At 42.5% G+C, this 14,950-nt stretch overlaps 1 protein-coding gene across 1 annotated transcript in view; it reads right to left on the reverse strand.

The window, feature by feature from the left end:
• The window catches only part of GNAL (G protein subunit alpha L), a 928,322-nt gene that overhangs the window by 616,780 nt on the left and 296,592 nt on the right, over positions 1-14,950 (reverse strand). The window lies entirely within an intron of this gene.

Here is a 14,950-nt window from a genome sequence, read left to right on the forward strand (position 1 = left end):
TAGACAGAGTGAGTGCGATAGATAAACAGATAGAGTAAGGGCGATAGATAGATAGAGTAAGGGCGATAGAGTGAGGGCGATAGATAGAGTGAGGGCAATAGAGTGAGGGCGATAGATAGAGTGAGGGCGATAGATAGATAGAGTGAGGGCGATAGATAGATAGATAGATAGATAGAGTGAGGGCGATAGATAGATAGATAGAGTGAGGGCGATAGATAGATAGATAGAGTGAGGGCGATAGATAGATAGATAGAGTGAGGGCGATAGATAGATAGATAGAGTGAGGGCGATAGAGTGAGGGCGATAGATAGAGTGAGGGTGATAGAGTGAGGGCGATAGATAGAGTGAGGGCGATAGATAGAGTGAGGGCGATAGACAGATAGAGTGATGGCGATAGAGTGAGTGCGATAGATAGACAGTTAGAGTGAGGACGATAGAGTAATTATGTGGCGTGTAATTATGTGGCACTGAGTGCTATTGTTTGGAGTGTATGTTGCATTGTAATTATGTAGCACATAATTATGTGGCACTGAGTGGTATTGTGTAGAGTGTATGTGGTATTCAGTAGACTGTAATTGTGTGGTGTGTAATTATGTGGCACTGAGTGGTATTGTTTGGAGTGTATGTAGCATTGAGTTCAGTGTAATTATGTAGCATATACTTATGTGGCACTGAGTGGTATTGTGTGGAGTGTGTGTTGCATTCAGTAGAGTGTAATTATGTGGCATGTAATTATGTGGCACTGAGTGGTATATGGAGTGTATGTTGCATTGAGTGCAGTGTAATTATGTGGCCTGTAACTATGTGACACTGAGTGGTTTTTGGAGTGTATGTTACATTGAGTGCAGTGTAATTATGTGGCGTGTAATTATGTGGCACTGAGTGGTATTTGGAGTGTATGTTGCGTTGAGTGCAGTGTAATTATGTGGCGTGTAATTATGTGGCACTGAAGGGTATTTGGAGTGTATGTTGCATTGAGGGCAGTGTAATTATGCAGCGTGTAACTCTGTGGCACTGAGTGGTATTTGGAGTGTATGTTGCATTGAGGGTGTAGAGTGTGTGAGGGTGTAGAGTGTGTGAGGGTGCAGAGTGTGTGAGGGTGCAGAGTGTGTGAGGAGGGGAGAGGGGGGGATCTTATGTGCTTATCGGTGTCCTGTGGGCTCATTCTACAAGGACGCGCATAGCAGATAGGAGCGCTGTATGGAGGCCTCACACCGCCCAAGAGCAGGTGGAAGGCGTGGCGTCAAGCTTCCCGTTGGTGCGGTTGAGAGGCGATAAACCCAACGTTGTTCCTTTTCATATAATGCCTCATGTACCCTGGTGCCACCCGTTAGCTGTTCTATCACTGTCCACTTCATATCGTTTGGTGTGTGATTGGCTTGTATGAAGTTTGCGGTGAGTTTGGTGGTGTTCTTTTTACATCTTACATTACTGCGATGTTCGCCAATGTGCAATTTAATGCGTCTCGTAGTCATTCCTACATAACGTAGGCCGCCGTAGGTCCAGTGGCAACTTTAAATACAATGAAGTTTGGAGTTTACTGCAGCATTCAACTCTAAAGTGCCATGTCACTGCAGCTTAAAGAACCTCTTGAATGTTCACAGTTCCGATGACACCTCTATCACGTGACCTCCTTCACTAACGCTGTGATATCTGGCAGAGAGGCACATTTACGATCATGAGTCGGGCACCTCTCCGTCCCTCTGAAGGATTCGGAGCTAATTATATAAGATCCTCGAGACAGAGAGGTCCTCAACATTTTTTTCCCACCCGTTGACATTTATAACCGCATAGACGGCAAGGAGGATTTGTGGACCCATGATGTCATCAGGGCGGGTCTACTAACGTAACCACGCAATTGTAGCGTACCATTATTTTAACGTCTTGAACAAACACAACCCTTAACATTCGGGCGGTGGAAGCGAGCATTCTAGGTTTCATGTGGGGAGTCGTCTGGAGTGAAGTAAGTGAGAAGCGACTTGTTTTCTTTGGTCCGGGGTAGTGTGGATGTCAGTCCCTTCACCGGTCTTATTTTATCACTTGACTATTCTTTCTTTTTCCTAGTACCTCCAACGTGAAGTAACCCCCACCACCGGTCCCATGAAGTGAAGCGCGAATTGCATTCACGTAAAAAGCTTTTTGCTTCACTCCATCTTTCTGGGCCATACTTGCATGCTTGGGTGTTTGCAATTTTGCTTAAGGGAGTCATTACTAATTCTTTTTGAGTCTTTGACCTGCACACAACGTTTTAAACTTCCTAAAAAAAACGCGTTAGTAATTATGGTGAACGCCTTATGAATTTCTAAACAAGAATATGATTAAGGGCATATTAGATTCTTTATTAGGGCCCGTATTTATAAATACATAGATATTGTGGCAAAAAGACGTCCACTGCAGAATCTAGCGGGAGATGTAAATGGGCCCACCATTGGTGCAAGAAGCGTGGTATGCATAATAATCTGGGTTGCCTATGAAACTCAGCCAAGACCTGTATCAAAATGGGTGCATGCATACTTAAATGTTGTCTGTGTTTGTATGTGCTGTTTTCTTTCTTTACAGGTTCGGACACCTTTAAAGACCAGGCTAGTCCGGTACAGAATTGTGAGTTTTACAATAAAACATTTTTTTTCCACATTCACCACTGAGGTTAGCGTACGCCTTAGCATGCGTATACCACCCAGTGGGTTCTCCTTTCACTATTTATGTGGTCCTGATGAAAGCTAAGCCCACTTGGCTACCTTTAGCAGAAACATGTCGACCTTTTGATCACTATTTGGACACAGTTGGCTCTAATTAAAACCCATTCGTTTGTCCTTACTTGATTTTAATCTACAGCTTACTGTGCCTGTATTAAAATTAAGTTTTGGCTACAGTTCGCTCTATCTTAATTACACTTATCACTACTTCACTATTCCACTCACGAAAAACGAGCTCCACTGCAATTGCAGGTGTTGAAGCACACCGGGTAGGCACTCAGCCCGCCCGGTGGAACCCGATGATGAAGCATGTCACCCACTAGGTGGGTGAGTGAGGGTTATTTTAAAAACCTATAGGGTTTTTGGGTACACTTTGTCACATCTCACGTTTCTTCTTCTTTCCTCCTTTTCTGTGGTTTAAGACACTAGCCCTTACGTGATTTTGCTATAATTTGTAGTCGCTCTTTTGTTGTTATTTACATTGGAAAACAAGCTCTGGCATTGCACGGAGGGGGGCAGGGGAGCCGCTTCCTTTGAAGTCTGATGGGGTGGGGGTGGGGGGGGGAACAGCTTCCGGGGGAGAAATGGCGGAGCGCTTGGGGAAAAAGTAAATGCCTGGAAGGTCTTGAAAGGAGCCACGAGGAGAGGTCCAGGTGGGGGAACAGTGGAGGTACTTGAGGCAGGGAGGAGAGGTGAGAAAAGAACAAGCTCTCGGCATTGCATGGCGGGGGCGGGGGAGCGGATACCTTTGAAGTCCTTTGCAGGGGAGAGGATGTGGTCCGTCGGCATAAACGCCCGACGCTGGTGCTGGAAACCAGGGTTTGAGCCTCAAGGTCGCGTCCACATCCTGTGATTCTGGGCAAATCACTTAATCTCCCGGTGCCTGAATGTGTAATGTAAATACAGTGCTCATGTTAAGTGCTCCAATACCTTTGGGTCGAGTTTTCGCGACATAAATATGCAACAACAAAAAAGTCTGATGCCGGCTGCCAAATGGTGTGGTGTGAGGAGGGGAGAGTGTGGGGGAAGGGGGTCTTATGAGCTTATCGGTGTCCTGTGGGCTCAATCCACAAGGACGCGCATAGCAGATAGAAGCACTGTATGGAGGCCTCACACCACCTAAGAGTGCGTGGAAGGCGTGGCGTCAAGCTTGCAGTCTTGACTAGGCTGTCCCATCTGACTGACCTATCCGCTTTGCTTGCATGAAGCATGACTCGAATCTCAATCATCGGCATGCGCCATGAGCCTCATCATAAAAGCAATTCTGGCACAGGTCGCAACGTTTTCTATTGGGTCAAAGTATGTTGTAAAATGTGACATGTGTATGACTTCATGTTCCACGCAGCTTTACCACACTTACCTTTTGTTCTGTCTGTTGAACAGCCACGGCTTCGTTTTTACCTCACTCACGCTAAAACAAAAGTGAGGGAAAGTCATCTCTTTAAAGTCAAAATGTCTCCAGTTATTGACCAAAATGTCCTTCATTCTAAAGCAAACTGTTACCATGGGAAAGAAACATGATGAGACCAAAATTATTATGGAATCATCACGCATGCACGTGGATGCATCTTGGCAATAAGGCACCCCATAATGATAATGTATGTCCATGCATGCATCCCCACGATAATTTTTCTATTATTTATTCCAAGATGGCATTCGCCACTCTTGGAGCTGTACATAACATTTTTAAAAAAAATCTATGTGTAAATCCACATTTGAAAAAATAAGTGTCCCGGAAGCAAAAGACAGCTGCTAGGCCGTGAAAAAAAAAAGTCAAACTATTTTATTTTTAAAGAAAGGGCGCTACAGGAGGGTCTGGAGGGGGAGCAATGGCGGAGTGCTTGGGGAAAAAGTAAATGCCTGGAAGGTCTTGGAAGGAGCCACGAGGAGAGGTCCAGGTGGGCCACATCTGTTGGCCATTGGTAAACAAGCTCTGGCATTGCGCAGAGAGGGGCGGGGGAGCGGCTTCCTTTGAAGTCTGATGGGGGGGACGGGGAGCAGCTTCATTTGAAGTCTGATGCCGAGGCATGGTGTGGGATGTGGCTGGCTATGTGCACACGCCTGTCTCACATTAACTGTATCCGATCCGCAGTTTGGGTAGACTTTTTGAAAGCCTTACTATAATCTCGCCCACCATCCCTACGGGATGGCTTAGACGAGACCTAAAAAGCATGCCGACGTTGGTTCGATGTCGTGGGGTGTTTGTTTTCACACCCCTTAATGGACGTTGGCAGTTCAAAGCCGCGGAAAACGAGCTGGAAAACAACTATTCAGAGTGGTTTTCATCTGTTTTTCCTGCCACCCTGTGATATCTGCTCCTCACCAGGTGACTGCGTGAATTGAGCCGATATTGTGTGAGTTGGCAGGCATGAGACATTAACACAGAGAAAAGCTAGCAAAAGGCAAAAGAGGGAGAAAAAAGGAACAGAATGACAGGCAATGGTAACAGAGGGAGTAAGCAAGGTTGAAAAGAACCCAAAAAAATTAGATAGAGACAGGAAGTGCAGACTGGTAGAAGAAAGACGCGTGACGCGGAATCAAGACTAGACACCTCAGTATTTGGCAGCCCCAGCACTGAGAGTGGAGGTGGCTGACTTGTTTGAAAAGTTTAGGACCCATGATCCTATGTAGGGGAGGTGCACAGTTTTTGTACATCAGTTGGTATTTGCTGTGGATATTTTACTTGGTTCTCAGTGCCTGAGCAAAGATTTTTTTAACCTGTATCAACAAGTTTACAGTGGTTTTTAAAGGCAGAGGTGGAAGGTCAACAAATTAATAGTAAGTACCGCGCCAATGGTCTGCCTTGGATCGAAGAGCCCATGCGGTAGCCGCATCTTGAAAATATCTGGCATGTAAATCATGCAGCAAAAATGTAAAAATATAGTTAAATCTCTTCAAAGTTAAAAAAAGTGTATTTCTTCACTTTAATACATTAGATTACATGAGTGCAACGAGAAATATTTATTATAAATGCAACGAGAAGTATTTATTTAAAGTGAGACTATTTAAACATACCTAGAAATACTCCTGCCCCCCAGGGCAATCTTATGAATGAAGTAAGAGACGAGTTGGTAGTTGTCATTTACACCCTATATTCTTATTATGGATGGAGCAACATTAGAGTCTGCCAAATCAAATACAAGAGAAGTTTCTTTACATCCACAGTCTAAATTCATACATTAAGGCGCTCTCATGAGTGACAATAAAGAACAAGCATTTTGCAATGCAATAGGTCTCTCATTTGCGAGAGTTTAAGCTATTGGCATCATGAATGACAATACCCTTTTGTTTATATGTTTTTATAATGGATCCATAAATAAAAGGCATTGCCATGTACAAGGCCAATAGCTCAAACTCTCAAAAATGTGAGACCTATTCAAAGAAGCGGCCGCTATTGTTTAGAAAGTGAAAGCGCGCATGGTGCACTGAATGTTGCAGGAAAGCATGCCGTGCCTGCAGCAGGAGAGACTATTTAAAGAAAATACTACTTACAGACTAAAAAAGACACACAGTTTAACAACCGAAGTAAAAGGGCCAGTCCTCATGGGAGGTTACGAATGAAGACAAGGCGGTACTAATGAGAGACTAACAAGCCTAATATTGAGTCAGAAGTCAGCATTTACGAAGGACAATGACACAAGCGAATGACAAATATGGGCGGAGAGTGGGCGGGGCTTCTATTCCATACTCCAATACAGCATGGCTCGCAGTGCAGCACATGCCCTGCCCAGGCTCGACATAAAAAAAGGAGGCGCAGCGAAATAAAGTACTTGTCTAAGATCACAAATATTGATAACACAGGGATTGAGTGTAGGATTCCTGTCTTCACACTGTGAAATTCAGCCGCTTGATGGGTCTCTTAGTCTTTATCACATCCGAGGTTAATACTTTGTCTTTAACCCTTGGCATGTGAAATTAGCCTACTGCTGACAGACAAAAGTCACATGTTTTTGTCCAGGTTTTTATAGAACACATCTGTCTTTCGGGTACGGAAGCACTTCACAACAGACCCAGACTACGTTACACGTTTTTTCAGCAGAGTGAGATTTAGTGATTTGCTCAGATTCATAATATGAGCCAAGGCCGGTCTTCACATCTAGTTCTACATGTTCATGGGTGAGCAACTCTAGCCAGTGGGCCACAAGCCCTCCTTAGAGTACTCTACTGGTTTGTGCTCGACCTGGATATTCTAAAAGGGACCTCGAGGTGAGCCACAGCCAGGAATCTAATTCCTGGTTCAGCTTGCAGTCCTGTGGAATCTGGGCCGGACTGGCTGTAGCGGGTACCAGGCATTTCCCCGGTGGGTGCCAGGGTGGGGGGCCAGTTTTGGGCCCCTGGGGCCGTTTTTGTTTCAGGGGGCCGGATTTGCAGCATTGCTGTAATATCGGCCCCGTGCAACAAAAGTGGCAATGGTGAAATGGGAGTGGTGCTTCCAACTGGCACCCGCCTATCTCACCCGATCTTTTTGACAGGGCTGGTTTTGGTTCTCAGTCCGGCCGTTTCTGGAATCCTGAGCCCATACCCATCGGAGATTTCATGTGGCTCCTGCACGCCACCCACACTGTAACCTCATGCATTAAGAATTCATAGTAAAGCTTTACCTTTGATTTAAAAAAGGAGAAGGAAAGAGATACCCCTATAGTCGCTGAATTGCACAAGTTGAAACCAGAAAACTGGGGATCATTTCCCATTTGACCAAATCTTAGGGTAATATTTCATGTCACAAAGCCTTTTGTTTCTTCATCATTACATCCGAAAGCACCATGAAATATGTGAGCTCATACTACACGAACACAACAATACAGAAACAGCATAAATTGACAGTTCCGTTAGGAATACTTTATTCCCTTGTGTCATATCTAAAAGATATCAAGTAAAGCACAGCCAAATAAAATGCCGCTCACTGGACATGCGGTACGCAGCACCGGCTAACACCAAGGCTGCGCAAGGGACAGTAATGTGGATAATAACAGATGACCTAGTACGGATGAGGAAGATGCTTTCTCTCTCCTTTTGGAGGGTCATCAGCTGTGGACCTGGCAGACCTTAGTTTAAATCCTCCCATGGCAAACGTATCCATCTCCGGCAACTTATTATTATTCTGTCGAGCATTTCTATTATCTGCCAACAAAGATGGCGCTTAAAGAGGCCGAACTCCAATATTGTGTTAAGGTATCACTACTTTTGCTATAATTTCTTTGCCGCTATACAGGGAACATTTTGTGGGATCATGTGAGTCCATTGCACTACATGGCACTTGTGGATAAATGTATACGCAGAACAACCTACAAATGCCTGCGAGACAAAAAAAGTAACATATGTCTGAAAATATCATTTTCTTTGACCGGAAGAAGGTCTGCTGGTCATCTCCATACCCAGAGGTAAGCACAGTGGCAACAGGCAATTATTAGTGATTGCTTCTCACCTCTGGAACAAACTGCCCACACAAATACGTCACTTCCTATCACAGGTGCACTTGTAATCGAGATGTAAATCGCACCTGTTCTAATGCCACGTTCCTAGCACATCGCCAATGGAGATACATAGTTTGGTGTTAATAAGTCATTTTCCGTGTGACAGCTGCGAGTTATTCATTGACCGGCAAATGCTCTCTGGACAAGGTTTATTCTGTCGTCCACCGCCCCAGTTACGACATTTTACAACAGGTATGTCACTTCTGGAACTAGGCATCACTGCATCCCACGCTTCAAGGCTAATTTCCTTCCTTGGTCCTGCACCTAGTAACAATACAGTTTTGTTGTGTTCACATTGTTGGGATAAGAAAAAAATATCACTAGTGAGCGCAATATTCTTAATTTTAAAACTTCATCTTATTAGCATGTTATGTTTGGCAACTATTAAAACGGGATTTCAATTCCTGGCACATTCTGGCAAAAGCGAAGTAGGGGACTTCTTTTTACATTAAAAAGGAATAAATCTACAGTTACCTTTAAAATTGCCAGACTTAAATTTCAAATCCCAAAGCTAGGGTCATTTTCTCCAATCCTGGGCCAAAACACACATTCCTCCCTGCTGGGATGTGTTGCCTACCCCAACGGTACCAGAAATTGCGTCTCTGCAGTAGAATTTACTTGTAAAATTTGAGTGCAAATCGGACAATTTCAGAACTTCTTTGAAAACACACCACTTAGGGACACAAAATACAGCAGGTCGTTGCACCACGAGTCCTAGTTTCTAACAAGGCAATATTTACACCATTTTTAGATCTGACCTAGAGACCGCTTTTGCAGTCTCTACCAAGCTTATATAATCTAAAAAAAAACATGTATAGTAATACACATATATAATGGAAATGTTGCTCATCCTCTGTATCTGTTGGTTTAGTTGGGCGTGTCAGTCATATACTGGATTAGCCCACAGTATAGGCATTTGGTAATTACAATGCCAATTATGTTGAGTGATGACATTTTGCCTGTGCACGGTAGTGTAAGATTTGACTTGGCAGCAAGTGTGTGTGAATGCCTCAGTAGTTGTGGACTTTCTTTTCTTCATCCTTCACTGTAGAAAAGTTGGAAACAAAGTAATAATGCAAGCTTTTTTTTTAAGCAGCCACATGTAATTGTGTGCAGTACATATCATAAAGCAGTGCATACAGTCTGTGCGCATCCCGAGTAAGAAATTTGAGGAATAGCTCATTTTTAGCCCACCTTTCATAAAGAAGTGGTTCCCTGTGTGTGATCGCTTTATACGCTCCATTTCTCTGAGGGCCTCCATCTTCTCATTCCACTGCTTGATTGTGAGAGCAGAGTTTGACCGCCTTAGGCATGTGATGGATTCAATGCCCACTACTACCATTATGTATATTAAATATAAAAAAATTCCGTTAAGTACATCTGGAAACTCCAAGCCTGATATAGATTGAATGTGTCTGTGTCTGAATGGGCAAAGATTCAGGAATGTCCAGCCAGAATACATGTCCATCTGTGACCTCTTGTCCACACGCCAACCATGTCCATCAATGCCCGCCCACCCAGGGTTTGGTTGGGGGGGGGGGAAGGGGGGGTTTATAATGCTCCCTAATTTCTGAAAATGCTTTAACTAGTCCCTTCTAAAAACTGGAAAAATGGTGCCAAACCACCAGCCTCACATTTTTCCAATGTCCTCTTGTCTAAACAAGAGCAAAGTCAGAGTTACCTATAATCAGTGATATCATATTCCTTTCCTGCCACAGGCCATATCTAGACATTAAGGAGTTGATACTCTCAATGATTTCGCTGTATCCTTTGTTTTAGAAGTATCACCGTACCAAGAGGAAGAATCCACCTCTTCTTGGTTCATCCATACGCACGCAGGTTCTAATGATATCTTTCCCTAAACAAATGCCTGATTGAATATTGAACCTGCCTGGGGAGAGCCACGCCGCCATCCAATTTACTATCCAAAAGGACTATGCTTTGTACTTGGGCCATACCTCGCTCCATAGAAGTTCATTATGTGCTTCTCTAAAATTTGTGTGTTTTGTCATCCAAAATTGTAGGGACTGATTTAAATGTGTGTGTTGAAAGAAGATTCATTTTAATGGCACCAGGTAGGCATGGAACCGCCTACTATCTGCTTACAACTTCCCTGAACAATCTCAGTAGTGGGTACAGCTGGTCAATGTATGTCTTCAGGTTCTTCTGTGATCAATACACCCTGTAGTGTAGTTCCTATTTTCCCAATAGGCCAGTTAGAGTAGGGAAAGGAGATAGGTCAGAAGCAAGAGAATAAAGCTCCAGTAAACTAAGTTGTGGTGTCTGGTTATTGGTAGCAGGATGCTACATGAACTAAAACACTGCCCTCGAAAACACAAACATGTGTGCGGGATGTGGATGGAGCAAAAAAAAGTAAGAATCGTCTCCGGAAATGAAAAACTGACTTGCATATGTGATGGTTAATGAAGTGATTGTAACAGACGTGTGAATCTTACTTATATCGTACTACCAGAACAACCGAAATCTGCTGCAATGTTATATTATTGCTGCTTTTAAGGCCCATAAAATAGTGTATTAAAAATAGGGATTCTCAAACCTCAAACTTTCCTTGTGATCTCATTTTCCTTGAGGAAGTTTTGGCTCGGCACTGTCTAGACACTTTGTTCGCTTTTCAGTGTTACTAAGGTAAATTATTAATATCTGCCCACGAGGGGGTACTAGAACTGCCCACTGCCCCAGGGCCCCCATCAATGGTTAAAAGCAATCTTGCTCTAAATGATCTCTAAAACGATAAAGATATATGTTCAGGGAATATTCACACACAGTAAAAACAGAAACCTCTTTTGCACTTTTACTGACATCACAAATGTAGGTAAGAGTACATAAAATGGTACTGCAGGAGTATTGTGTAAGCCCTTCAAAACGTCTCATTGCCCTGTTGATGGCATTTGTATGGAGCACAATCTCCTATTAGAATGACATGGCAGCCCTTTCCAGTGGCCCTATGCGGACTTTCCAGGTAGGTCTAAGATTTCCTACTCAGACAGTTGTCCGATTCCAATCTGGAGAGAAGTAGGTGCACTACGTAAATACTATAATAAATCTTGGTTTAACTCCCACGCTTCTTTCCGTTTAATGCAACCGAGGCCTGTAAATTAGTCGTGTCCAGGGGAGTTGTGACAACTTTATCTTATTGAAGCTTTTGTTAAAGATTGACCAGCACACAGGCAGAGGCACATTTCTGTTGGTTATGACTGCAACGGATGACAGACTGGAACCCATGCCTCCCTTGGCAAGCGCGTACAGGTTCCCAGCCATCAGCTATTACCGGTGCCTAGGCAACTCTGGCCCTAACAATGCAGCTGGCACTTCCACCGCTGGCTTTCATTGGCTGAAGCGACCTCTCTATGTAAGCAAGCTAACACTTAAGTCTCGCAAAATCAAAAGGTGGAAGACAGGGCAAATGAAGAATTTATTATAACAGTCTCCGTTTTTCAAATGTCTTTTTAATTATATGGATACTACCTAATCAGGTGTCCCAAAATATACATTCTGGAGAGTTAGATGCCGAGTACAACTTTGTGGCATAGTTTTTACCTAACTTTATTGATGGGGAAGCTGCAGTCAACCTAGAAAGTAAAAAACATGGCTAAAAAAATATTTTTTGCTCTCAAACAGCATGCATTGCCATAATAGTCACTGAAGGGAACTACTTATGTCTGAATGTTCTCCTTTTGAAAGGGAAGAATACCATTGCTCACAGTAAAGTTAGCCTATGGCAGAAGAGAGCTGCCCCATCCTGTATGCTGTAGTGGATGGATAAAAAATGTAGATGACACAATATCAGACCAAAGGATGAAGAAGGCTGGCTAAAAGCCTTTATAAATATAATATAATATAATATTATATATATATATATATATATATATATATATATATATATATATATATATACAAATCATTTAGTAAAATCAAAAGGTCTTGACGATTACTTGACTATAAAAGAACAAATATACCCAGCACTCTCCTACACATTACAACTCATTGTACGGTACAGTTTAATAAGTGAAAAACGGATTATCACACCTAAATTGTTCCTTTTAATTTGAAGTAATAAAGATCACCACGCCGTTACAACTTCAGAAATGTCTACTTTTTAGTCAACTTAAAAGGTATTCACAGCCAACATGTGTTTTGGAAATGTTTTACTATCTCTGGGGTATTATTCACCTTCAATATGGTTAAATGCGCGATACAAGAGATATCTGTTCATTATTGTTGAAAATGGCCCTTTCATCAGGGTCAGCCCCAAACTTTTTGCCTTCCTCCTCCCCTTTTTGCTGAATTAGTTTTCGTTGGCTTTAGGACTCTGGACAGTTTAACACAGCTAACCAGTGCTAAAGGGCATGTGCTCTATGCTTAAAACATGGTAAGACTGGCTTAGCCATAATTTACCTATAAGTCCCTAGTAAAGTACACTACAGAGCTAACTATAACTTGCATTCCTGCCATGCACATCACATCATTCACATTTCAAGACATTCTTAGACATAATTTATGATATCACTGATAACATCTCAAATGACATATTTGATGACATCACTGTTGACATCATCCATGCTTCTTTTGTACCCATTCCTCTATGAACGGGTACAGCATTTGAGCTCGGAAAGTACAAAATAGCTCAGAAGAATATGAGGCATCATTAATGCCATCACAGAAGAAATTCACTTAGGTGTAGAAAGCATTGGTTATGTGCCACATTGACCCTAATACCATACACTTCACGGGTAGCATAGTTCACATTGAAAATAAAACACAGATATATGGGAAGCCCTCATTGCATAAGGTGTTCAATCTGTATACAACTGTTCAGAGAAAGCCAAGTTCTTAAAAATACTGAACTTCTGTTTCAAAACAAATTCCCTACTACGGACAGCTTTTATTTGCATCAAACCCCAGAAAGTTACAGAACCTACATTGATAAATAAAGCTGATATGAATGGAGAAGTGGGTACTGTAAACAGTATTCACCAGGGCCGAACTGGGAACCAAAAGCAGTCCTGGCAAATTTTGTCAGAACAGTCCCCAACGGTGCATAGCGAGTGCAGTGAGTGAGCCGGACCTCTACAAAATGGGGGGGACTTTAGGGGGTTCTCCCTCCAAGAAAATGTGCGAAAAAATGGTGCAACATTCTACAACACATTTGTCATTATATATTCGACTGTATTAGTTTTTCAAGCATTATAAATTATGGCCTTACTGTGCACCAGGATAAGACAATTTTTGTTGGGGTTCATTGATGATTCCTTCACTATCACCCCTCTACAGTGCCTCATCTCTCCATAGCCCCTCTCCCACAAGTATTTCATTTTTTTATAGAACCTCTCATGCCAGCGTAGGGTGTCGGAGCCCTTTACATCACACACACATACAGAGAGAATGAATCATACGTGTGTAAATCATTGTATATAAAATATTACATAAGTCAAAGGGGGCGACACGGTGTAGGATTCACATGTCATCCATACTGGAAGGCATGTTTTCAGTGCTTGGTCTGGAGAAGCACACACACAGGATTCAGAACATAGCACAGTGGTTAGGGTTGACTTTAATAATAAGTATTTATTTGTACCTAAACAAACCATTTTTAGAAACATAAGGATAATGAAAGACTGCAAAAAAACTTTCTAACCTGTACCAGTCAGTTTGCATGCACCTCTCTGATGGCAGTTCGTAGCTCACTGTGCTACATTATGATTGTAACTTAGGAACTGCACAGTAACAAAAGAATCTCAGGGACAAAAGTATTAACACACTGAGCTATGCACATAAAATACTGTTCTGTGATCTACAGGGTACACATTCTTTGCAGCGGGCACATTACCCTCTGCGCTACCTAATATGAGTCAAAACCTCACTGTACAAAACTTCCATCTCTCTCCAGGGGGTACATTAATCACCAGGGTTATCGTGATACTATTATTGCTGCCTGAAAAAAGCTGGGCACACAAGGAACTTTGCAGCCCTTTGACAACAACTGCACTGCTACAAAACCAGTTCCCAGTAACATAACCAGTTCCCAACCCTTCCAGCCTCCTGGAAAAACGCCTGATGCCCGAACTGGCCAGCACGGCCTCGGCGTTCACTCTATGGAAAGAGCATACGCTGTACCATACTGTTTGCAGACAGTGAGAAATACACTACAGAGTATTAAAACGTATCTACTAAGAACAGTGTAAACTCTGTGCAACACTTTGCAAAAAAATGACACTATTTGCGTAAAATAGGCAACGTTCGAAGGTGTTCAGGATTATCCTAATTGCAGCCTTTATACTGCAGTGAAAACTTTACAGCTAGTCCATCTTCTGAAGCAAAATAAGCACATGTACATAGCTTAGTACCTGGTGCACACAGTCTTCACTGTTACATAGAAATGTTCATTCTGAGACAATTCCGTCTAATAACTCAAGCTGCTTACAATTCTTAGTATGTAGAATCTTTGCCCTGTTGCATACTTTCTACAGAGCTAAAAACTTGTGTGGAGCATAATGGACACACATTGTCAACTGTCACATACCCACAAGGTTTCTTTTCAATGCAAACATTAATAACACAATCAATACCTCTACCCATGTATGATGCCTTAGGAGCACACATTTTTGTAAAACACTGGTTAGCTAGACCCATGCTGCGCAAAATTAGGTAGAAAAGTAATATGATAGTTACCCACCACAATGTAATCTATAAAACAAACTAGCACAAATATTTGATGGTCATGAGTGATGTCATTTGAGAGGTCAGGCGTAATGTTATAAA

This window comes from Lissotriton vulgaris, chromosome 4_1 (genome assembly GCF_964263255.1).
Source record: "Lissotriton vulgaris chromosome 4_1, aLisVul1.2, whole genome shotgun sequence".
In the NCBI taxonomy this organism is placed as follows: domain Eukaryota; kingdom Metazoa; phylum Chordata; class Amphibia; order Caudata; family Salamandridae; genus Lissotriton; species Lissotriton vulgaris.